We start from the raw sequence: 23,133 nt of genomic DNA, 5'->3' as shown, positions 1-23,133 counted from the left end.
CAGGAGACAGCCTGCTCTGATGTGACAACGTGACCTTGGAACAACTTTGTTGCCTCCAACCAGAGTAATTACACTGTTGAAATGTCTGATTGTGTCCCTCTTGCCATCAGCAGCAACCAAGCCTTTGCAGCAATAAATGTGGAGCAAGTAACAGTTCAATAAAGATCCGCAGATAGACTCGTTGTGCAGGGGCTGCTGCTCCTTGAAGTTCTCTAAAGCCACAGTTCCAAGAGCAGGGGCTCTCGTTTTCTCCTTTAAAAGTCTGAATGCAGCTTGGAGATGAAATCTGCTCAAGATGATAAATGGATACCATGCAAAGCTTGTCTTACACACGTCTTCAAATATTTTACTTACTGCTCATCAATCTTCCCCATCTATGCAGCATTCTTAACTACTTTGCAGTAAGAAATCCGATCCCTCCAGGGAGTTTGGGAAGCAAAATACTTTCCCACTCTTCTCAGTACTCCGATGACAGGAAATATGGAAATGTTAAATGGAGAGTGGTGCTAAAGCAGAGATTTGCTCCAGACCACTGTGTGATTGCCAGACTGAGCCGTGGGGCAAGGGCTGGCCCTGGCTGGACCCACAGGTCAGGGGCAAATCCACACAGTGCACGTTGGACCTTGTGAGACCCAATAGTCACAGTTTCACTGGCAACAACTCAGAACTCCAAATGGAGCCTGAAATGCTGTACAAGGCAGGCTCCACAACTGAACAGGTGAGTAACATCACAGTTAATGAGCAGCACAAAAGGACTGCTGCCATTAGCACAGAGAAAAACCAAAAGTTTGACAAGTGACAGCACGCGTGGTATGTTTTTATTCAGAGCTATTTCAAAACACAAATACTTCAATCAATAATCACTCACCTCCCATTCAATACCCCAGTAATCCCCTTTTGTCCAGCATAATGCCTAGACACAATTTTATTGACCCAGCAGTATTCTCCTAGGATGCACCATTCTTTGACTACTAATGACCGGGTGGGTACATTTCTCCCTGCAGGCAAGTATTTATCAGGCAGAAGGCAAATATGTGATTCATTGATTCATAAAACATTGCAGATAAATAATAATGAAAGACCTATGCATCATTCTCGTTGATGTGCTGAAATTTGCTGAATGCACAGAGGTTGGGGGTAAAGAAAAAAAAAACAATCAAAGTGTTCATCTGAAAGAACATGTAACAGATATTGAGGCAAAAGCTCACTCAGGGGCTAAAGGGACTCTGCCACCAAGACCAGCTTATTAGCACTGGAAAATACACAGCCTGATCTTGTGTCCAAAAATGCAGCATCACCACATGCTCCAAAAGAAATGATCTAAACCACCTCACAGTCCAAGGAAAGGTTGCAAAAGATATATTGATTGGGGGGAAAAATGATGGGATTTGAGAAATTAAAGGAATTTTTTGTGGATATTTCACAAACTGAATGAGTAAAAGAGTACTTGATAAATTAATTAATATAAATTATTTTCCCTATGAAATTTCAACATGCTGGACAGCATTCAAAAGTCACAAATTAATCAAAATAAAAGCCTGCAATGAAATGAACTGGAACACTGTGTAAAATAGGAAAAATAAGCAAGGAGGAAACAGTTGTCATTCTCAAATCACTCAAAATAGATCTTCCTTATAAAGAATAATGGTGCATCCAAAACAGTCATTTCCTTAAAATAAGCTATATAAAGTACTGAAGGAGAGGCACATAATACACGACACTGTTGCTCCTCTGTCAGGTCACCATTTTGTTTTTAAGGTGTTATACTGCTTGAGCTTCTGCTGGGAATTCTCCCTAATAAATTTCCTTTCTATGTCACTTTTCTGGACTGACATTTGAGGGATGCTTTGAAAAGATTTGGAGATCTTCTGGAATAACTACGTGCAGCTGGTAACCCTCAGCAGGCAGGAGCACAGCAGCTCCCTGGGAGAACCCCACTTAGAGATCAGTGGTTTTGGTGCAGGACAGGAATCAGGGAGTCTCATGAGCCATTTGGACACAAATCCAGGTTCAGATCCTCTTGTGCTCTAGGAAAGCACACATGGAACAGGCAGCCAGTTCTAACACAACCTCTGTGCAGCATCTCAATGTGGGGACAGAGATATAACAGCACAGGGGGGAAAACAACCTTGTAAAACACCAGGCCAAAGCCATTGGAACCCAATGCTGCACTAAATAAAGTAGAAGTACTCTGAAACCCCAGCCTTGGTACAGCTCACAGAGCAGCCTGGTCCAGCCTGGCAGCAGTTTCTGCATTTTACCAGGTCACCCATCTCCTGTTGCTCAAACTCAAGGAAAATTGACACCTGTCTGTTAAGACATTCCTCTGTCAGAGCCTGGTAAGTCCCCCTCTGCCCTTCTCCCTATCCCTCACCCTTGCAGGAGACAAACTCCATTCAAGGCAAGTAACATAAAAAAAGCTCATTTCCTTTGAGGTTATTTACAAGTTTTACCATTAAACTTGCCCACATTATGCAAGCAGCTTGCAATCTTCCCTAATTCTCTGACTTTAATTATATAATTGAACAACCTAAAAACTCATTTTTTCCAGGAAACATTAAACATTACCATCTTAATGAAATTCTTAATGAAACCATCCTCCCTGCATGCAAATGACTGGCACTGGATTTGCTTATCACACTGATAGACAAAAGGACAAATGCCCTTCCTTTCGTCAATCATCAGGAGTGACAGCCCTTCCTAAGGACGCTCCTCCTTGGATGGATGGATAAGGCTGACACAATTACAGGAGGAAACATCACAGGGGAGGGCGAGGAACCAGCCAGGAAAGGTCATTAAGTGGGGACAAACCAACAACAGTCAAGGCAAGCTTTTTACCTTAAGCTCAACTGAGTTCCAAGGGGCTCTGCTTCAGCTGAGATGTAACCTATGGGGTAGGAAGAGCTGGAGCAGCGAGTCAGGGGTCTCAGCAGGGTCCTGTTGCAGCCATGTACTTTCCATAAGGAAAAAACTATGGGGCACTTCAGACACTCGACCGTTATAATCTGTTTCAAGACACGTCTCAGCCTTCCCCAGCTCAAACACCCTCCTTGTGTTGCCTTTGTCTCAGAGAGACTCTTGGCTCCAACTCCACTGCTGCAGGCTTGGAACGTTCACCAATAAACAAGAAACCACCTGGGAAGGAGCCCTGCCAGTGGCATGGCCTGTGCTGGGAGCACTTGTCCTTCCCCATGCAGCTGGACATGCCCATTGTGTCACAGCACAGAGGGATGCTGCTGTGTCGAGCAGCAGCTGTACTGCACGGACCCAAGATATCTGCAGGACTGAAACCTCCAGGAAAAGCTGCAAAAGAGCTGGGGGGAAATAGAAACCAGCACTAAACTCCCTGTGTAACTCCCATTGCCTCTCTCACCTCACCCACCAACTCACCAGTCCTTTGTACTAAACCAGCCGCAGGGGAGAGGAGCATCTGTCCCCTGCCAAGGGCGTGGAGGTGCCTTTCTGGACCCAGGCCCTCTTTTGGTGCCTGGCTGCTGCTGCTCTCCACAACAGACCTTTGAGGCACTGGCCCAGCCATCACTCCCAACAATTTGATTTACAGGCTGCAGCATTGTTTTCCCAAAGCAGACCCATTCTGCTCCCTTCCAGCCTTTTCTTGCAGGGTATTTTTACGCAGCCAATTCCTTCTGCAGTACCAAGCGCTACCCAGCTGAAGAAATTTTTGTCATGAATATTTCGGGTGCATCCATTCCTTCACTGTCACTTTGTGACCTCCAGTTCTTGTTTTTTGATACCAGTTCAAAGACATCACGAATGTCTTTCATTTTTATTCCCATCAAAAACATGTGTAGTTCAAAGACACGACCTTGGTGTCTGCTTCTGCAAACAACGCTGGCCTCAGTGCTACACCAAAATCCATGCCACTGAATCAGCTTGCTTGAGCCTCTTCTAAATCTAATTCTTCCTAAATCTAATTCCCACAGATAAAGAGCAGAATAGTTTTATTCAATAAGCATTAATTAGTTCTTTTTTCGCCACTCTCCTGCTTCACTGCACTTACGGCGTCCTACCCCTTTGGCCCACAGGTACACCTCACCTTGCTGCAGCTCCCAGATTCTCCTGATGATTTATTGACAATAAAACTCAAGCCCCAGGTGCCTTTCCTGATTTACACTCAGATCTGCAACTATGTGGTACGTGGTCACAGTAAACTTCAAAATAAACAGAGATAGCTGGGGTTAGTAATTTAAAAGGAAAGAAGGAAAAAGCAAAGAGGTGTCAGTGTCCTGGCACTACCAGGAGGTCTGGGAGGGAAAATTGCAAGAGTTAAAGATCCAGCAGAGCTTTGGAGATGGGGATCTGAACCTGAACCTTGTGTGGCCTCCACTAAGGGCATTCTGCTCCTCAGATTCCCGCTGCTGTCAGCTGAATGTCTGGCAGTTTTAAAGACATAAAGGCAAAATGTTATTTTCCATTTCAAGGCTAAAAAATATAAATATTTTTGAGTCAGCTACAAATATCTGACAAGCTAATTGCTTGGTATCATTAGCAGATTAAAGAATTAATTTTACTTAGGTCATGAATCTAATCCAGGTGAATTTCTTATGCTGGTTTGAAGAAAAAGTTAGGGAGCCTTGATTTGACAAGCTCCCACCTATCACGGTATCCTGCAGTGGTAGGGAGGAGAAGAGAAATCCAACAGGCAGGAACTGTGCAGCAAGATTCCTTTATTTAATTATTTTACGAACTCTTTTATAGACTTTTTTCTTCATAGTCTAATTGGTCAAAGGATCAGCCACCCCTTGGGGTGGTTGGCTAAAATCCTAAAACATCCATTGTCAAAATGTTTTTCTACTGTGCTATGAAAAAGGCTCTGCAAGGTTGCAGGTGTTCATAGTTTATAGAACTCTGCTAATATCTTCCGTGAGAGAGAAAAGTATCCCACAGGACTGGAAGGAAGCAAGAGAAATTCTTGCTAGCAGCAATATTTGTATCCACACCCACCACCAGTCTTGATCTCTCAGCTAAAAAAATCTGCCAAGTTCTCCCCACAGTTGCAAATGAGTTCTATTTTCTAGCTCTCCATCTTTCCTTAAGGTACTGCAGCCCTGCCAGCACCAGACCATTATCTGTGTCCAGAGCAGAAATGCTTTTTAAAGCTCTGATAGGCAAAGATGTCCTTGATGCCATGACAGCTCATGGTCCTAAACAACAACAGGAATAACACAACTCACAATTAACACAGTCTTGGTGCTCAAATGGTACAGCTGAAACCAACTGATATATTTGTTCAGTAGAGTAAGAAAACATCCACAAAGCACAGGGGATCAAAACATGGCCATTGAGGCCCAAATCAACTCATTAAAAAAAATTAATGGGAGCAATTCCATTGGCCTCAGTGGGAATTCAGTCCAGTGTACAGCTTATAAAGCACTTTCACCAAGTGCCTTTCATTCGAGGCTCTTTACAGCAGAGGTGCATCATTATTTGCTATAACCCCAGAACCTTCCCCTGGTCTGCTTTGTTTTTCACTCTATGATTCATTCCAGTCTCTCAGAGTATTCCCTAGTTGTGCATTTTTGTCCTTGGCATTGTTTTCTGTCCTTTGCATCCCGAGTGCTGTATTCCTCAGCAATTATTTATAGAAGAGACCCATCCAGCCCCAGATCTGTGCCCCAGCCGTATCTCAGTGCAGCTCCAGCTGTTTGCCTCCCAGGAATTCCATCACCTTTTTGCTCTCAGATTGCAACTCAACATTCCTGACAGCTCATCCTCTCTGCAGGAGCAGAAATCTTACCACATGGAAGATTTCCACTTAGCCTCCATGACAGCCATTTGCACATGGAAGCATGAATTCTAAAAGGGGGGTCCCCAAAAATCTACTTTTTTAGGCTATTAAATCTAGGACAACATCGACATCCTATTTTACTCTGATATAAAATTTGGCTCTTTATTCATCCCAATAGAAAGCCTTATTATTTTTTATCATGGTAGCATTTGTGATGACAAAAAGCAACTCAAAGTGCTCAAATCACACATGCTTGGACACACCAGCCCAAAACCAAGCCTCCATCTCACTTGCTACACAGATTCCTGTCTGGCTTGGTCTTCTCTCTCTTCTCTTTCCTTTCCTCTCTATTCTTCTCCACTTGTAAAAGAAGAAATAATTTTTGCCTTTCCAAGTGGGAAATCTCCAGTGACAGGGTGGGAAAGGGAAGCCTTTAGTAGTGGGAAGCGGAGGACAGCCAAGTGCCTTGGAGATGCACCAGAAGTGCTGACTCTGCCCCTGAAAAACCTCCATGGCTCTGGCCAGGAAGGATGTCCTTTCCAAAGGGGGGATATTGATTGCAAGGAACCAGCCCACCACCACCCCCTGGCAAGAGGTCACTGCAAAACTTCCCCTCCTCTCACTCACATCTGTCTTGTTGAGTCTGTGGAGATTCTGCAGATTACAGCAGAGCAACTGAATTACTCCAGCTAATGAGAACGTAATGTTTCATTGCCGACTTCCACAGTCACTTAAATCTATCCTTATCTAATTAATTTTGCAAAACAAAAAGTGACTAGGTAAATAAACTCCACAAGCTGACAGCTGTAATCTTACGAGTCACTGTTTGGTCAGCAAACAGACCAAGAAAGCGTAAGGGGGCCAAAGAGGAAAGGATGAAGAAATTACTCAGTGAATGATTGACTTTAAACAAGTGCAAAACTTGGGGAGGGCAAAAAACCCCACAACTGACCCACTTCAGCTCTGTAGAAGTGCCACCACTGTCATCCTGCTATTGAAAGGCACAGAGGCTCATGAGTGGAAACGAAATAGAGCCGAGCCACGCAGAGCTAAGGCAGCCACAGCTCATCTCAAAAAGCAAAATTAAACATTAGCAATGACCCATTTCCTCAGCAGGAGCCAGCTGAGCTAATCTGGCACTGGAGGAAACACGCTGAGGGTTTTCCCGCACAGAGATTGCTCTCTGCCAACACTTCCACTAATCCACCTTGCCCCAAAATGGTTGACCATTTCTGTTTAAAGAAATAAGTGGGGATTAAGAGGAGGAAGCCTGAAATCCAACTGTATTGAAATTAAACTGGCAGGGAAGGCGAACTGCTGAGGAAGAGGGATTTGCTCTGGAAAGGGACGCAGAGCTGCTGTGGGACGGGGGGGGGAGCTGTACAGAGGGTGTAGCAGTCACACCCCAGTGATGCCCTCACTAGCATGGGGGGATGCTCATTTCTGGGGGTTTGTACTTGGTTTTTTCTTTATTAAGCAGAAAAAGGAATTCCCTGCCTGTTCACCTCTGCGGAAACAAGCTCAAACATTACTTTAGTCACACAGACAGACCTTTCACTTGTGCTGCAGGTGAATGTTTTCACTTAAGTAGTCTAAACTGCAGTGGCATCAAGGTTGGACTCAACGATCTTAAAGGTCTTTTCCAACCCAAATGATTTTATGATTCTATGACAGCTGCTTTAAGTGTTTGCTCCCATCTTCTCCACCTCACTCCCCTCTGCCACACTTATACTTACTTTGCCTATATCTACAGACATTTGTATTCTCTTTGCTACCAGTTCCATTTGCCCACTTCTTCCCTTAAAAAGAAAGAAGGCAGGCCCTCCACTGATGCCTCCTGGCAGAGATCTTTCACTGCAATCAGAGCAATCCTCATTTATTCCAGCTGAGGATCTGACCACAGGACTTCTAGTGCTTGAGCTGTAATAGAAGTAGAATCAGACCAGGCCATTACATGTTTGGGAGATGTCCAAGACACTTTCAGGTGCTACAGAAAGCAGTGCCAGCAATTCTGCAATTTGTATGGATTTTTTTTTTCCCCATCTGAATCAAACAGGGATGATCAGTGCAATGGGTAGGACACACAGAGATCTTATTCAGGCACTCTTTTGATTATCTAACAAGCCAAAATCTGCCACAAGGTTTAGTTCCAGGGTGAGGAGTCCAGGGACATGCACCAGCCCATTTTACAATTCAAGGCTTACTTACATTCCTTTTTTTGTTTGTTTTCAGTCCAAAAAGCAAGAGAGACCCCATAAGTCGGACAGTCTGGTGTGGTACTGCTGCAAGGGCCAGGACCCTCAATATGTGCCACTTCTGGCCAACAGAGCCATCTTCAGATCCAAATTGGGACAATTTATTTAAATTTGAAAGGAAGTTCAAACTACACAAAAAATCCAATCAAAGCAAACAACTGACACAAGAGACCGGTCACATTTTACACCTAAGCATCCAAAGAGAAGTGGATTTTTATTCTCCCTTTCTTCCTTCAGGCTGAAATCATGGTTTTTCCTAATTCTCCACAGGAAACATAGCCCAAGATGAGACAAAGGACGGACACCAGACACTACCAGGTCGTATCTTGAACCACCACATTTTCAACAAGAATATGTAGTAATTACATTCAGGACCCTAAAGGGCTGCCTCCCTCAGTACACATGCTCCAGTCCACAGGAGACTGTTGTACAAATCTTTGGGGATAATAATGATAATCTTCATCTTCTAAATACAATTATGCCTGGATAAGGGACAGGGCACATTCTGCTTTACCCCAGCTACACAGAAGTCACAAGCCCCTCCCTGGAATACTGAAACAGAACTGCCAGTTCCTCTCTACCCGACTGCTCTCACTGGACCAGGCCACTACTGTTTGCTTAATAAAGTGTTTTACAAGACAAACCAAGAGCATCACAGGGTGACAGTGACACGGGAACCACCCTCAGCCCAAGAGCTGCATCAATATGTCACTGCACATGTGGGCCAGCAAAGAGCCTGACCCTGCACACACCGACAGCAGTTCTTCCTTGCAGGAGGAAAACTCAGCCAAAGCCTGACGAATACAATTAAAAGGTGAGGAAAGACATGTCCAAGAACAAACTGGTCTGTTTGTACAGTTATTTTTGCACTAAGATGATGCATTCTGGCATAACCTGCCATGCCCTCCATTTCTATCCCTCTAGCACTCTGCCAGTCTGCCAGGAAGGCCAGGAATAGGAATATGGCTCTTTTTCTAAGCAATCTCATTTCTTTCTTAGTTTGTCTCTCTCTACTAATGTCTTGGGTTAACTAATTGAATTCAAGTTGCTTAATTGAAACATCTTGGGGTAACTAATTGAATTCAAGTTGAGACATGTTAAATGCAGTGCCTGTTTCTGATGCAGCAGGAGGGGGGAAAACCTCAAACAGTGAGTGTCAGAGCCCTCTGCATTTGTTGGCAGCTTTTTTTTTTTTTTTCTATTACATGGATTAGGATCATCAGAACAATATTATGGAGACTATTCAAATTTCTAGCCAAGAACGAGAGAGAAGATATTCCTTTTGTACAACAACATTTCTGTAAATTTTGTTTAGCTTGCGTGGGATACAGTTAATTACAGTAATCTATCAAACTGGCACAAGGTAGTATTCACACACAAAGTTTTTCCTGCAGTCAGGATCCTTAGTTTTATATGAGACTGGTTTGTGCTAATTGAATTTTCACTTGGGTAGATAAAATCTTTAACAACTCTGGAATAACTAAGTGCTCTTTGTTCAATGATGTGGATCAGAATGATTTACAGCACCTTTCACATAATCATGCTAATTTTGCTTTCATATGATTAATTAAAACAATATGTTCTTTCTTTGTAAAATAGAATTAGTGCACCCAAGGAGACAGGTTTTGTTGCAAACTTCTTTTTCTGGTACTAAAAGCAATTTTCACACACCACCTTTTTGGCAAAGCTAAAGGAACACGCTTAAGTGGGCAAGGAAACTGCAGCTGGGGTCAGATCCCTCCATGGAGTGCCACCAACAGGATTTGCAGATTGCACCAGGGATGGTTCAGCCCCCGTGCCAGAAGGAAGATTTTGGGATCTCCAGGCCAAAGTCCCTTCCCACTGCCACAGTTTCCTGTAGACCATCTCTCTCTCATCATATCTAGAGCAAAATTGGACACTACTGCAACAGCACAGGAACTCAAATGCTAAAATAGTTCATGCTTGTGGTCCAAGCTCTGGATTCAGCACATGCCTGTGGAGCAGGATATCTGACTGTGACGGTCACACTGAGTCTGACCCGTGGGAAGGGTGAGAGGGAACTTGACAGGGCACTGCTCTGGGTGTTGGGTGCCAACTTTACATTGTCCCTTCCAGTTTTTGTTATTGTGCCTTGGCAACATTATTTAGATCTTCTCCTTGAGGTAAATACTGATGAAATACCCCAGATAATGAGACCTGTTAGAGGAGAGTGAAGTGGATCCCATGGGGGACTCTGGAGGGGAGGCAGGTGCTCTGGCTGATGGCAGAAAGTGAAGAGGGAACCTCAAGAGATGCTCTAATGGCACCAAAGGGGTAATTGTACAACCTGATGCATGAGAATGTAGATTCACAACCGTCATTACAATTAATAGCAATCATGTGGATGGCTAAACTCCCCCACAGAGCACTCAGTATTTACCTCCAAGGGCTCCCTCCTGTCTTATTTCACTTCAAGTCTGGATCAAAGCTGGACCGGAAAGGTTACCCAACCCAAAGTTTCAAACACACCAAAGTATCACAACTCTGGCTACATGTCTGCATCTAGGACTTTCTTTAATGCATGAAACAATGAAGAAAAGCCAATAATGTTGGGTTTCTTTAACCAATTAAAAAAAATCACAATAAGAAGTTTATTTTCATCTGTCAGCCCAAGATCTCAAGGCACTTTGCCTGAACTGCCCACATGTACCAGCAAAGAGAAACCCCTCAGCTGCCAAATGTCACATTTCAAGCAGTTAACCCACCAATCAAACCATACAGAGAAACCTGCATAGAGGCATAATTACAAGGAGAGTGAAGATCAGTCAAGGTAATCATTTGTGTGGCAAAAAAAAAAAAAAAAAAAAAAAAAATCAACACTGGACAGGTTGAATTAGAATATAACCAGTACCTGAATCTAATACCAATGCTAAGATGTGCTGGGCAGAAAACAGAATACCTTTTGGAAAGCAGCTGTGAAAAATTTAGGCATCAAGTAGAGACAGCCCATCAGCAGGTAAAGGAATTCAAGAAATCAATCAAGTTTAGGACAAGTGAGTATAGATGGAACAAGCACTTCCACTGATGCAAGGAAAAACAAGCACTCCCAAAGAGCCTGGAAAAGACATCCTCTCAGGAAAGCAGTGCATTTGATATGGACACTGAAATGGAAATACTAAACCCAGTCCTGACTCCTATAAAAGACTGATGCAGAACAAGCCAAGAAAAAAAAGGGAAAGTTTTGCATCCATGTTTTTCTGTCCCTATCAAAGAGTTTCCAAGGACTGTCTGATTAAAGTACCTTCACCACACCCTCTGCTGTAACTATCTCCACATCTCAGCTTGCTTCTCCAGCAGGCAGGAAAGCATACAGTTATTGGGAAAATTCCTGCTGCTGCAAATAACTCCTGGTGCGCACAGTCATCTCCAGGGCAGGGGATGAGCAAACCAGCAAACTGCATGTGACAGGCCGCTTACTGCACTTCATGGCAATGCTCAGGATGTAGTTTGACTACAGTCCTCCCAGGCTCTAATTTAGGTGTCATGACTGCTTCTCTTCAGTGCCTGATGCACGAAGAGGAGCCCTGGCCTGTTCCTGGTCTTAACCTCTCCGTGCTCCCTGCAGCTCATGGATACAGCAGCTGCAGCAGCCAAGGGAGCTGCCCCTCAGTCCTGTATCTTCGGTGCTATTGTATAAAAGAAAAACTCCCTCGAGGAAAACAAGCAGAGAACAGACTAATGGGCTGCTCCTGGCTCAGGGTGGTCTGGATACCACCCATGGTCAGACACTGTGGTCAGTCTGTCTGTCCTCTCGTTGCATCCATCAGTCCCAAGCAGGCTGGGAGCCACACTCTGCTGCCACCTCTTCCAGTGATTGACATTTCCTGCCTCTGTAAAATTAATTTGATGACTGAATTAGACTAATAATTGTTTCATTTCCAAATATGGTCTCTGGGTGCATTTGACTTAGAGCGTGTTTCTCTTGGGAGGTGCCAGGGAGATCCAGTTATATTACTTATGGAATCTGGGCTAATTTAATTAATTTTTGATGGAAAGTTCTTGATTTTGCAGATGGTAGCTGTCTGCAGGGCCACACAGAGTTGCTGGTATCTTTTCACTTCCTCTGTGATGCAAGAGATGATAGAGGGCCCAATTAATAAAGTCACCTTGAGAGGGAGACCTCCCGTTAGTGGGAGAACCAGAAGTGGTTCACCATTTGGGAAAATTCTGGTTTCCTTATATCCATACTATCAAGCACTCACCCACACACAATATGCCTCTTGAAAACAACTGAATGCTGAGGGAGTCCATATGTCCACACTTTCACAGAGTCTTTCAAAGCAAGGTAACAATTAGAAGCATATTTATAAATGACATCCTGAAATTGTGCCCTTTCCCTCTTTCACCGGGCATCACCTCCAGCTCCATGTGCTCCCGCTGGACCCCGCCAGCCCTACACAAAGGTTCTCATCCCATGTCAAAAGTCTGGGGCCTTGAGTGCTGACAGTGCAGAAATAGCACCAGAGTAAATGACAATAAACAGTTGTTTCAAAAGTAACCTGTGCTGTTCAGACAATTAAATCCCATTTTCTACTCGTCCCCAGCCAAGGGAAGAGTCACAGGCCTCCACCCAGGAGCATCACACGTGCTTCTTGTGCTGCCACCAACGTCCAGAGCAGCCTCAAAGTCATTGCTAGGGCTTCTACCAAGCTCCCTAGGGAAGGCTGCTCCTCTCCACTCTCTGCCTTAAATTCTCTATGGAAAAGGGAAAACATTTTTGTTTCTTGCCCTCCATCTTGGCTACCCAGATCACTTCTTCCTGCAAGTCCAACCACTGCTCACTGTAAGTACACACAGAATCCAGTCCTGCAAAAGGCACAGGGTCTCTGATCTCACAGGGATTGAGATACCAACATGACACAAGCAAAATTAAATTGAGCCAGTCAGCATTTCATGGTAAGTGCCCTGTCAGCAGGCAGAAGTGAGGTGGAGAGTATCAACTCATCCCCACAGCTCACAGGAAATCCTGACAGGCACTTCAGTCTGCAGAGCATGAAACACAATGGTAAAGATGCATCTTGGAATCTGAGATTTACTCTCAAGGGCAAAGTGCTTGAGTCTGCTGAACCATGCACAGCTTTAAACAGCACAGAGAACAAGGAGCATCAGCTCAGTTGCTTTCTCCAGAAAAGATGCACAAGATCTAGGTCATTGTCTGTCAGCAGTGAGGAGGAAACCTCCCCAGAGAGAATTAGCCAGAGGAGGAGAAGGAGGAGGAAGTTTGGAAGTGAAGGTGGAATAGTTTTACAAAAAATGAGGAGGTAAGAAAAAGCTCTCCAGAGCTCTGAATCATCCTACAGATGAAGAAAATGGTGGATTTTAGTGGTACTGTGAGATGCTGGGTGGCCTCAACCCCACTCCTTAATGTGGATCACTTTCTATCATAACTGATGAAAGTATTATTTCCATTTAAATATCCGTTCTACAGGGGCCAAACCACAATTTGTAAGGTTTTATCCCCCAAACTCTCTCAAAGCACTGAAGGAAGGAGCAGACAGAAAGGAAATGGCACACACAGAACCATGCCCAAGGGTGGCCTTGTAAACTCAGGTGTCCTCTCCTCAGGCACTGTGATCTGCCAGGGACTGCACACACATCAGCAGAGGGAGTTGAGGACATTTCCATGGGGTTTGGCGCCATCACAGCAGAAGCTCTCACCATGAAACCCTGGCAGTGACAGATTATTTCTACACACAGTTCTTTCCTATTTATTACAGAGTCATGAAACGGTTCAGGTGGGAAGGGACCTTTAAAAGTTATCTAGTTCAACCCTCCCCACTCAGATTCTTGAGACAAGCCTTCATTCTGGACATTCATTTTTGTTAATGAGGCTCAGAGACCAAAAAATCCAAAGCCAGAAGAGTGAACACACACACCCAGCAGCATCCACACACACTCACAACAGCCAGCTTGGTCCCTCATGACTCCCCTTGGGACACAGGAGGGCTAGAAAGAGAAAAGCTTGATCCGGCAGTGCTGACATTATAAGGCTTCCAGGACAATATTAAATTAGAGGCTTGGTAGTCCCTCCAGGACCACATACTGTTACTTGTAATACAGTTGAGCTACACTTAAAATGAGGCCTTGTGAAAGGAATAGACTACTGTAAAAATAATTAATTTTCTGTACTCCAGATCAGAGCTGCAGCACTGACGTGAGGCCTTTGGAAACAAATGACCAAAAAGCAATAAACCTATTAAAAATAAGCTTCTACTGCACCAAAAGGGTGAAATAGTGACCTATCAAAGGAATGGCACAGTTAAATGAATGTGTTTTCTGTTTTACAAATCAAAGCAAATGTCCCACAGAAATGGATCTTTTTGGAACAAATGCTTCCTTTAGGACTGGGCATGTTGGAACAGCAGCCTGACTTTACAACACGGCTGTGCATTAAGCAGACTTTTACTAGAGCAAGAAGTTATGGATGTAGTTAGTCAGGAAAAAATTAAAAGATGATTATCAGTATGGTTAGGCATTAGAGACCTGGAGAGAGACTAAGCTTAGCATGGAAAATGCTCTGGAGCTGCAGCTTTCGGTGCATGGACTGTGTCCAGTGCCTTGAGCAGAGACCCTGTTTAAAGGCAAGTTCCCCTTTTCCCAGTGATGCTGGCTCCAGTCTATTCTTTGCCAGAGACAGCTGTGGTTTGCACCCCTGGTAGGTTGCAGCAAGGGCACATCCAATTTATTCCAACCTCTGGCCCCCGATCCCTGAATTTCATGACAGAGACCGACAACTTTTGTGTCCTGTCATAGGGACCTCCATCAGGTTACACAGGTCCTGTGCATTACATATTCTCAGCCCCATTGCTCCAAAAATATGTGTACTTTGATAAAAGTCATAGGGTTTGATGTCAGAAAAGGTTTGGCTTTTCTCCCAGCCTGATGCAGACAGGTCAGATATTTGTAATCCACCCACACAGGTGATGGTAAGAGTTTTGTACCTTTGAAAACAAACAACTAAGGTATTTCTAGGAGCTGTAGTTCCTCAGAAAATAATCAGGCAAGGACTTAAAATGGCAGAACCAGCAATGGTTATGTATATCCAAAACACACCCGTAGTGGTGAGAGGGAAACTGCCTCACCCTCAGGCCTTGGAAAAATTCATCCAGTCCCTGCAGTTTTCCAAAGTGACAAGGCTTTATTCACCTAAAAGAGATGTATCCAGATTTTGATGAGCTCTTGCTGCTTTTTAATCTATCACTCAGGGAGCTGCTCTTGCAGGGAGCATTTGACACTGAGTGAGAGGCAGCAGTGCCTGGCAAAACCTGACTTGCCTGTTTTTACGGAGGCTGTGTTTGAGCATCCATCAGGTGTGCTGCACGCACAGCCCAGCCAGACTCTGCTCTCTGGAAAGTTTGGCAGACATCACAGCACTGTCTCTCACTCAGAGAGAGAGAGTTTTTTCTTCTCTCACTATGCAGATGAAGGAGAAACTCGAGGAGACAGTCACCCTTCCTCCTCACACTGCTTTTACTTTTCACAGCAACAGCGTTGCTGAGCTCTACAAAGTCTCCATCTTTCTCTTGCTCTGAGTGTGGTAAGATGCAGCAATTTTATTCCACCTTTAATAACATGGAAACTGGCATTTAATTTTTAATGTTAGCTTAAAACCCAGGAGGTTGCTGAGCTTTACAGGTGAAATCAATCTCCTCTTGGGTCATTTGGAGAGTTCAAGAGTCCGACATCACTGCCGGCAAATAATCCCTTCCTCCCCCTCTTCCCTCCTCTCTCCAACACCCTTTCAATTTTGCTGGACTAAAGGCAGGGGTAAGGTCAGACAACTGGCTGGGCTCCTGGGGTACTGCAGGGGCCATAAAGCAACAGGAATTAAAGCAGGATATACATGCCAGGTTATCGAGCCCATTTCCTGGCCAGTGCAGTTTAGTGGCCACACGTTCCCTTGTGCTTTATCTACAGCTCTGGAACAGAGCTTGCTGCTACCCCTTTCTGGTCACTAGGACTTTGCAGCTCCTAGGCTGACCTGCAGGCTGGTTTGATCCTACCTGCAAAGGCTGTCTTGTCTAAGAAGAAAAAAAAAATCCAATGCATAAAGGAATAGATAAGAACATATTCCTGCAGAGATGAGTCCCTGAGGTTTTAGAGTCTCCTGCACTACCAGCAAGTTCACCGGACTTGTGACATGGGTCTGTAGCACCAGTGTTTTAAAACCTACTTTAGAGAACAGACTGCTTTTTCTTCCCTTTGGATTTTCTAAAGGGAAAGAACAAGGGACCAGAATGGAAGAGGGAAGGGGAAAAAAGCCACAAATAGGATCAGTTCCAAGAATATCAGCTACTTGTCAGCTCTGCAAAATAGCTGTTAATTTATAGAGGAGAAGTGTGCAGGTTCTGTCAGAGCCATACGTCAAAGCTTTCTCACTATGATACCTGGCTTTATTTGGCCTTCATATTATGGACCCAATTGGATTTCTCTGGGTCTGGATAAACTGCACAAGGGTGATGTACACTGTGATTTATTGCTGCAAGTGCTTAAAATGCCTCCCACTAAATTTGTAGTGACCTTATCACACTATTAAAACCTGAAGTAAATAAGTGCACTGAGTAAAGGTTAACACCGCCTCAGATAAAACAAACAGCAAACAGAGGGGATAGGAGATTCCCACCCCCATCGCTGGCACAATCCAGGAAGTGAAATTGCTGGATGTCCTGGCAGCACCAGGGAAGAAGCCAGAGGATGTAGAGCCATGCAGAGATAAGGAATGTGGTTTAACACCTCAGCCCAGCCCCGCAGCCCAACGAGTGGCACAGCTTTGCTCGTGCTCTGCTCTGACGTATTTTCACCTCGGGAAGCCCCTGGATCAGGACAGCATCCCTCTGCCTCCAGCTCAGGCTGGGCAAACACAGCAGCCCCGAGGCTCACAGGGCTCCCTCTGTGCAGGGAGCCTGCATCGAGCATCAAAGCCCAAAAACCACAGAAGAGGACAGAGCAGTAACTTCTTAAGCAATAGCTCTGCAGCCACAAGAAGATCCTTTTGAGAAAAAAAGCTTTACACTGTGGTCTGAAAAGAGAGTCATCACCAAATCTAGCTCAGAGTTTCAAACAGGAGCTGAGTATTTTCCCTATAGTAATTGGTTCAGGTTTATTTTCTAAAAGGCCATGCCCAGGTCATGTCTTCTATTGTCTCTGACAAAGATTTATAAGGTAGCAGATACCTGAATAAAATTAGTATCATGAAGTAGAGGAGCCCTTGGAGAAACATGAACAAGATCAACAAATGCAGACACTGATCCAGAGAAAGAAGAAGAAACTTTTAAGCCATGGATTTGAACAGATTCCTTACTGGTTTGTAGAGGGAGATACTCTCATCTCCTGGTGCTCATTGTTACAGCCAGACAACAATAAAGTTTTCTGCAACTCAGAGCATGAGAACACACCTTCCCCACATCAGAACTCAAATGAAAAGCAAAATTTATGGAGGGGGAAAGCATTTTTCATTAGAAAAAATGAAACACCCCCCAAAAAAGGTGTTTCAAGTCCTCAAGACAAGAGGGAAAAAAAATGCACCAATTTCTTAATGAAAGCTGAAGCAGGTTTTGTCCATTTGGCCTCAGCAGTTAGAAACGGTTTTTTTATTCCAAAATAAATATTCATTTCATGTAAGTGTGAAGTTCTGAAAGTTTCTCTCCAAACATTAAACTGTTTGACTATAACATTTAGTACTCTCAGCCTCATTTTCTCTCTGATACATCAGCAAAGGTGAGTCAGGTCATTAGAATTGCCTTCCTTTTTATTCCAACAGCAGTTGTGATAATAAATTCATTATTTTCATAATTGCTCCATTAGAATTTAGTAATAGATTCACATTAATTTCAAAAGTCCTACTATGAGGCATTATGCAAACAAAATAAGAAACAATTAAATTTAAATTTATCTAAAATCCTATTTAGAAGGTATTATCCAAACAAAATAAGTAATACATAGCATGAAATTTATCTAACATCCTATTAAAAATGATAACTTTGAGGCCAAAGAAAATATTTTACATAAAGGCACACGAGGTAATTGACTTTTTCTGCTGTGCTCTTGAAGCAGGAGCTGATAGCCAGTGCTAGTGCTAAAACAAACAGAACTGCTGGGCAGCCACAGAGGCTTCACACCCCCAGGGCTGATCCCAGCAGCCCACCCAGGACCCCTCAACTCACCCAGGCTGTCTCACCCTCCCCAATAATTTTACTTTAGGAATTTAGAGATTTGTTACACCAGTAAGAAACTCACTTTTACTAGGGCAGCTAGGACTCCTTGGGAAGCTTCTTCCTCCTGCCTTCAAGCCTCCAGGCTAAGGAATTCTTCTCCTGTAGCTGCAGGGAAGCTCCATGGGTGGTGTTTCCTCCTGCCAGCACCAGCAGGTAACCACAGCCTCACCTGGGCAGCTCCACACCCCCAGAGCCTCCAACAACAGCTGTGAGGAGAAGCTCTGAGTACTTCACCACAAACCCTTTTCACCTGGTTTGACCTGGGCCACTTACTCAGGAGCAGAGTGTTTCAAGGAGAAAATACTTTTAAACCCAAGGCACCTGATGCTCCTGCCAGATTTGTCCAGTGTTCCTGCACTTTCCTTAGAAAGCACAGCAGATTATTGTTTGTCCCCTAAGGCTCCCAGATTTTTGTCTCACCATCTACTATCTTGAATCATAAACTGCTTGATTGTTTGCCACTTCAGGGAGCACATAGCTGAGCCCTGCCTTGGGCTGCTCTTTTCGATGTGCCTCTATTGGGTTGTAGCCACTTTTAATTTAAAGCCCTCATAATTTTTTTTTTGTTTGTTTTAAGCATGTGTTGAACTGTTCTTGCTGGAGAGATGTGTTTTCTCAGCAGAAATGGAACTTGTACTGATGCAAAGCAGCCTTCTGTGTAACCAATACGTGGTAACCTTAACATGTTTCTATATGGCTCAATAACTAGGTCATAGTCAGCATGAATAAAAAAATGCTACAGATCAGATTGCTGTCTGTCATGCCCCACAAGAGGAACTCACAGCATCATTTTATGTGATTAACTTGATCTCAGTGTCCAGTTTTACATTTGAGAATGTATGTCCGTGGTCAGAAACACATTAAAGCAAACACTTAACTCCACCCATCAGTTATCTCCTGTCTCAGCCTTCCTGAAATGAGTCATTAGCTGCATTTCATCTGTTCAGTTCCAAAATCCTCAAATTCAGCTGCAAAAATGGAACCCCTTTGATCTTAGATTGCCACTAATTCATAATTGATAACCCAGTCTGGAAGGAAAGGAAAAAAAATTCGTCCCCATTAGTTGTTCCACTTAATATGTTCTGGTGCTTCAATTATGCAAAACCCAACTCTCAGGGCCTGACTGCCTTCCAAAATGTGACTCAATGGGGGGAAGAGAAAAACCCAGATCGAATTATTCCAGCTGTAAATCTTTGTAATAGCATAGATGTCACGAGAGCAATACTCAACACTGAACAATTCTTGTTTGTTTTCCAAGCTGTTCCTTTGTAGAATTCCCAAGGCATCCATAAATGACTCCAGAGAGCTCAGTGGAGGACTCAGGACTTGTTCTCCCTCACTTACATTTTTTTGGTCAGGTCATTAGGCTGTGAGTTGTAATGACCCTTTTTGGCCCAAGGCACTAAAAGCCTTGGAGTAATATATGACCTGGTAAGTGAGTAATTGAGAAGGAATAATTAACACAAGTCATTATGCTCTTTATTTTGTAGAAGAGAAACTGTCACTTCTTTCTGAAGACCTTTGAATTATAAATGTTTAGACTATGAGCACTGTGAAGAAAACAGCAGTGCAGACATCACTGGGCCAAAGCGTGTTTTTCTACTGGGAGAGTGACAGAAGCAGGACTACACAGCAGGGAACTCAGCTAAAAAGGCACAGATGCCTGCAGCACCTCATGAATAACCAGCAATCAAAGATATGGATATGACTGTACCTGTGTTCTGTCACCCAGCAGGTTGTTGGGCTTAAAGAAGAATCTTTGGACTTAAATTTCTCTCAGACAGAACTGTACAACCATGCAGCAAACTCCCAGGAATCAGGGGCAATTAAAGCCTGCAATTGCACAGGTGCTGCTCAAGATCAGGAGGATCACCTGTTCAGGACATTTTGGTTCCACAGTTCTCCCAAATTCACCCACATTAGCACAAAAAGAAAAAACTTAGCTTGATTTTCTAGTGGCTTGTGTCAAGTGACTGATGGAATTCATGCTTTAGGAAGATGTGAACTCCAGGTGGGAGTTTTCCTGGAGCAGGGCCAGGACAAGGTCTCTTTTCTGGAGGGCATCACAGCTTTTCTTTTTCAGGTACTTACAGAATCTCCCCTCTTCTGTCACTGCTTTTCTATAAACTCCAATCTCTTCTGCACTTGTCCTCAACTGCCAAACCTGGTTGACATCTCCTGACACTGCTGGGAAGCCTGGGAGATACCAAGTGCAAAGGCAAGAGCTTCCTTTCTGGAGCAAACTATGCCGAAGAAACACAATTATTTTGCAACAAATTCACATCTGCTCTTTTCTCTTATGTACAGTGAGTTTCCTACTGTGACAGAGTAAAGTCAAAGGCTTAAGGCAAATGGAGAGAACATCTTCACGTTGCATTTATTGCCAGAATGTGTCAAAGTCATCACATAAACCGCCTTGAATTTTCTTGTACATTTTAAGGGCTAAGCCATTAACCTCTTACAAGAATAAATCTATCGAGTTCTCCAGGCTTCCCTTGCTCTGTTATTACTTCTCTGTCAAAATCCTCTTGGTACTTGGAAATTGTGGGCTACACTGTGCCTTTTACAGACAGACAGATGCCACTTGTCCTCACAGACCACCCCCTTCTCTCTCTTTCTTTGCCATGTGCTGCAACACACCTGCTGTTACTCTTGCGCTCCTGGTATTCTCATTCCCTCCCAGATTTCCTCTTATTTCTCCAGAGAAATACATGCCTCAGCCTTACACAAGTTTATGAGAGCAGGAAACTCTCAGCTGACTTCCTTGGGCAGTGCAGGCCCTTCCCCACCCCTGTCCTGCAGGTGACAGAGCTCTGGCTTTGCTGGCAGACTTTGGGGATCTTGTCTTGTGGCCAGCAGGACTGGGACTGGGACCATTGATCCAAGGCCAGTTCCAGCCTTGCATTTGGCTTTCTCCTGCTGCATGTTCTCCTGTCGTTTTTACTTTTCACAGACACCTGGCAAAAGAAAAACAACCCTGCACCTCACAGACATTTTAATAATTCATATTCAACTTCAGTCACTGCAAGTTTAATAAACAAGTACTTATTGGAATACAATCACTTCTTCTTAAAGCGGGCAGTTTTTAGGAATGAAATCACAATAATTACCTGTAAGAATATGTATGAATAACAAACATTCAGTCCTCCTGTTTTCATTGTTTCGCTCATTTGCATGAAAGACTTCCCCACTGTTCCCCTTGCCTCTGTTTTAGCAAAGACTTTGCTTTTAATTGGACTGAATATTCAGCTGGGTTCAAACCCAAATTTGTATGTAAAAAAGCTACACGTAGCAACCAGCTCATTCTGGAATCCATTAAAAATAACAAGAGGGGTTGGAAAGAGATTATTTCAAGAGCTCTCTTTCATTCACAGGAAAAAAGATTAATTGCACTTGCAGAGAAGCTCTCCCAGGCAAGGGAGATGCAGGTGATAATACTGAGTCCTCCTGGTTTTTCCTCTTGTCCACAAGGCAAAACCATGAGGATTTCTGAGCTAATTTCATCCCCGAAAACCAGCTTGCCATGCACTGAGAGCCTCCTTCCTTCAGCCCTCCCTTGGGATGCATTGCAGGTCCCTGTGAAATTCAACCTGGCACTAAATGGAAGAAATGGAGAATACTGTACAAAACCAAAATAAACCAGATGTTGTTAAGTGGCAACTACAATAAAAACACCTGCAAGAGCCAGGAAAGCAGGTTGAAAAACTGACTGACATCCTCAGAGAAGGTAAGCTCAGCAGCCTCAGCTTTGTGCTGCAGCAGGGGGGTGACCACATCCTGACAACCCACCCTTGACCCAGTCACCCTCTCACAGGGCTCCAGTGAAATTTGGGCTCACCAAATAAAAATCAGCATGTTGCCCTAAGAGCAGAGCACAGTGCCAAACTGCAGCCTGCCACCTCAGCTGCCACCCCTCTGGGAGGACTCAGGCTCTGTTTTCATTCCAGGGGAGGTTTTTATTTCTTTCACTTAAAAAAATACCTATTTTCATAAAAAGCATCTTTCCCGCACTCCTGCTCACAGCAAGAAAATGGAAAGTGATCCAGATTCTCCTTCTAGCACTTGACAGGGGAAATTTTCAGGATGAAAAAGAAACACTGCTTTAACAAGACAATTAATTGTTTTGGGGGACGTGTTGTGGAACACTTGAATGGAAGAGAACATGGGAGTAGGAAAATTTTGACTTTCTCAATAGGGAAAAATAATACCTTTGTAAATCAGAGGCACACACACCCTGAGGCTGTAGCTGAATTTTTGAAGGGCAAGTCCTCTACTAAGACTTTCCTCACTGGCTGCCCTGCAGTGACCTCATGCAGCAGCCCCTGTAGAAGCCTTGAAGCCTCCATCTCCAAAGGCACAGGCTCGGATGTGCCTCCTGAGGAGAATGCACATTTAACTCCAGGGCTACAAACAGAGGCCAGGTGAAGGAGCAGCATGTTCTCCTGTGTCAGGTAACACACAGCCTTTCAAGCTGCTCCTCAAAGCAGAACATCTTCCTTTGGACCACAGAGCCACAGGCAGCTCCAGCTTAGGGTACTGGAGAAAGGTTTGTGATCAGAAGGGCTCTGATTAGAAGCCAAATTAAACAGGGTAAATTTGTAGAGGTTTTGAGAATAAGTTTTATTGACTGCCACACACCCTTAAGTGCTGAAAGTCTGCTGATCCCAAAGGTCTGGGCTGCTAAATAAAAGTCACAGGAACCAAGGAGGTTTTCTTTGAAGTCTTGCTTCTAGTTGCTTATAACTCGCAGTTCTCAAACCAAATGAGCTGCCTTTTAGCTCTCTGTAGACAAAGATTTGCACTCACCCTCAGATTTGCACTACACCCAAGGAGCGCCCAGAGCTCAGGCACTCCTCTGCACCATGCAGGTTCCTGTAGGAGTTCATCCCTGGAA

General features: G+C 44.0%; 1 long non-coding RNA gene across 1 annotated transcript; it reads left to right on the top strand.

Annotated features, from left to right (window-relative positions):
• The first annotated feature begins 2,062 nt into the window (after positions 1-2,062).
• Positions 2,063-21,854, top strand: LOC121657832. Its single transcript, XR_006013724.1, has 3 exons — positions 2,063-2,074; positions 18,459-18,464; positions 21,773-21,854. It is a non-coding gene; the product is annotated as an uncharacterized LOC121657832 (long non-coding RNA).
• The last annotated feature ends 1,279 nt before the right edge of the window (positions 21,855-23,133 follow it).

This window comes from Corvus kubaryi, unplaced genomic scaffold (genome assembly GCF_017639235.1).
Source record: "Corvus kubaryi isolate FWS band 111438036 unplaced genomic scaffold, C.kubaryi_AGA036_p1.0 split1-37374, whole genome shotgun sequence".
NCBI classification, from domain to species: domain Eukaryota; kingdom Metazoa; phylum Chordata; class Aves; order Passeriformes; family Corvidae; genus Corvus; species Corvus kubaryi.
This window is presented reverse-complemented; position numbering and strand designations above follow the sequence as displayed.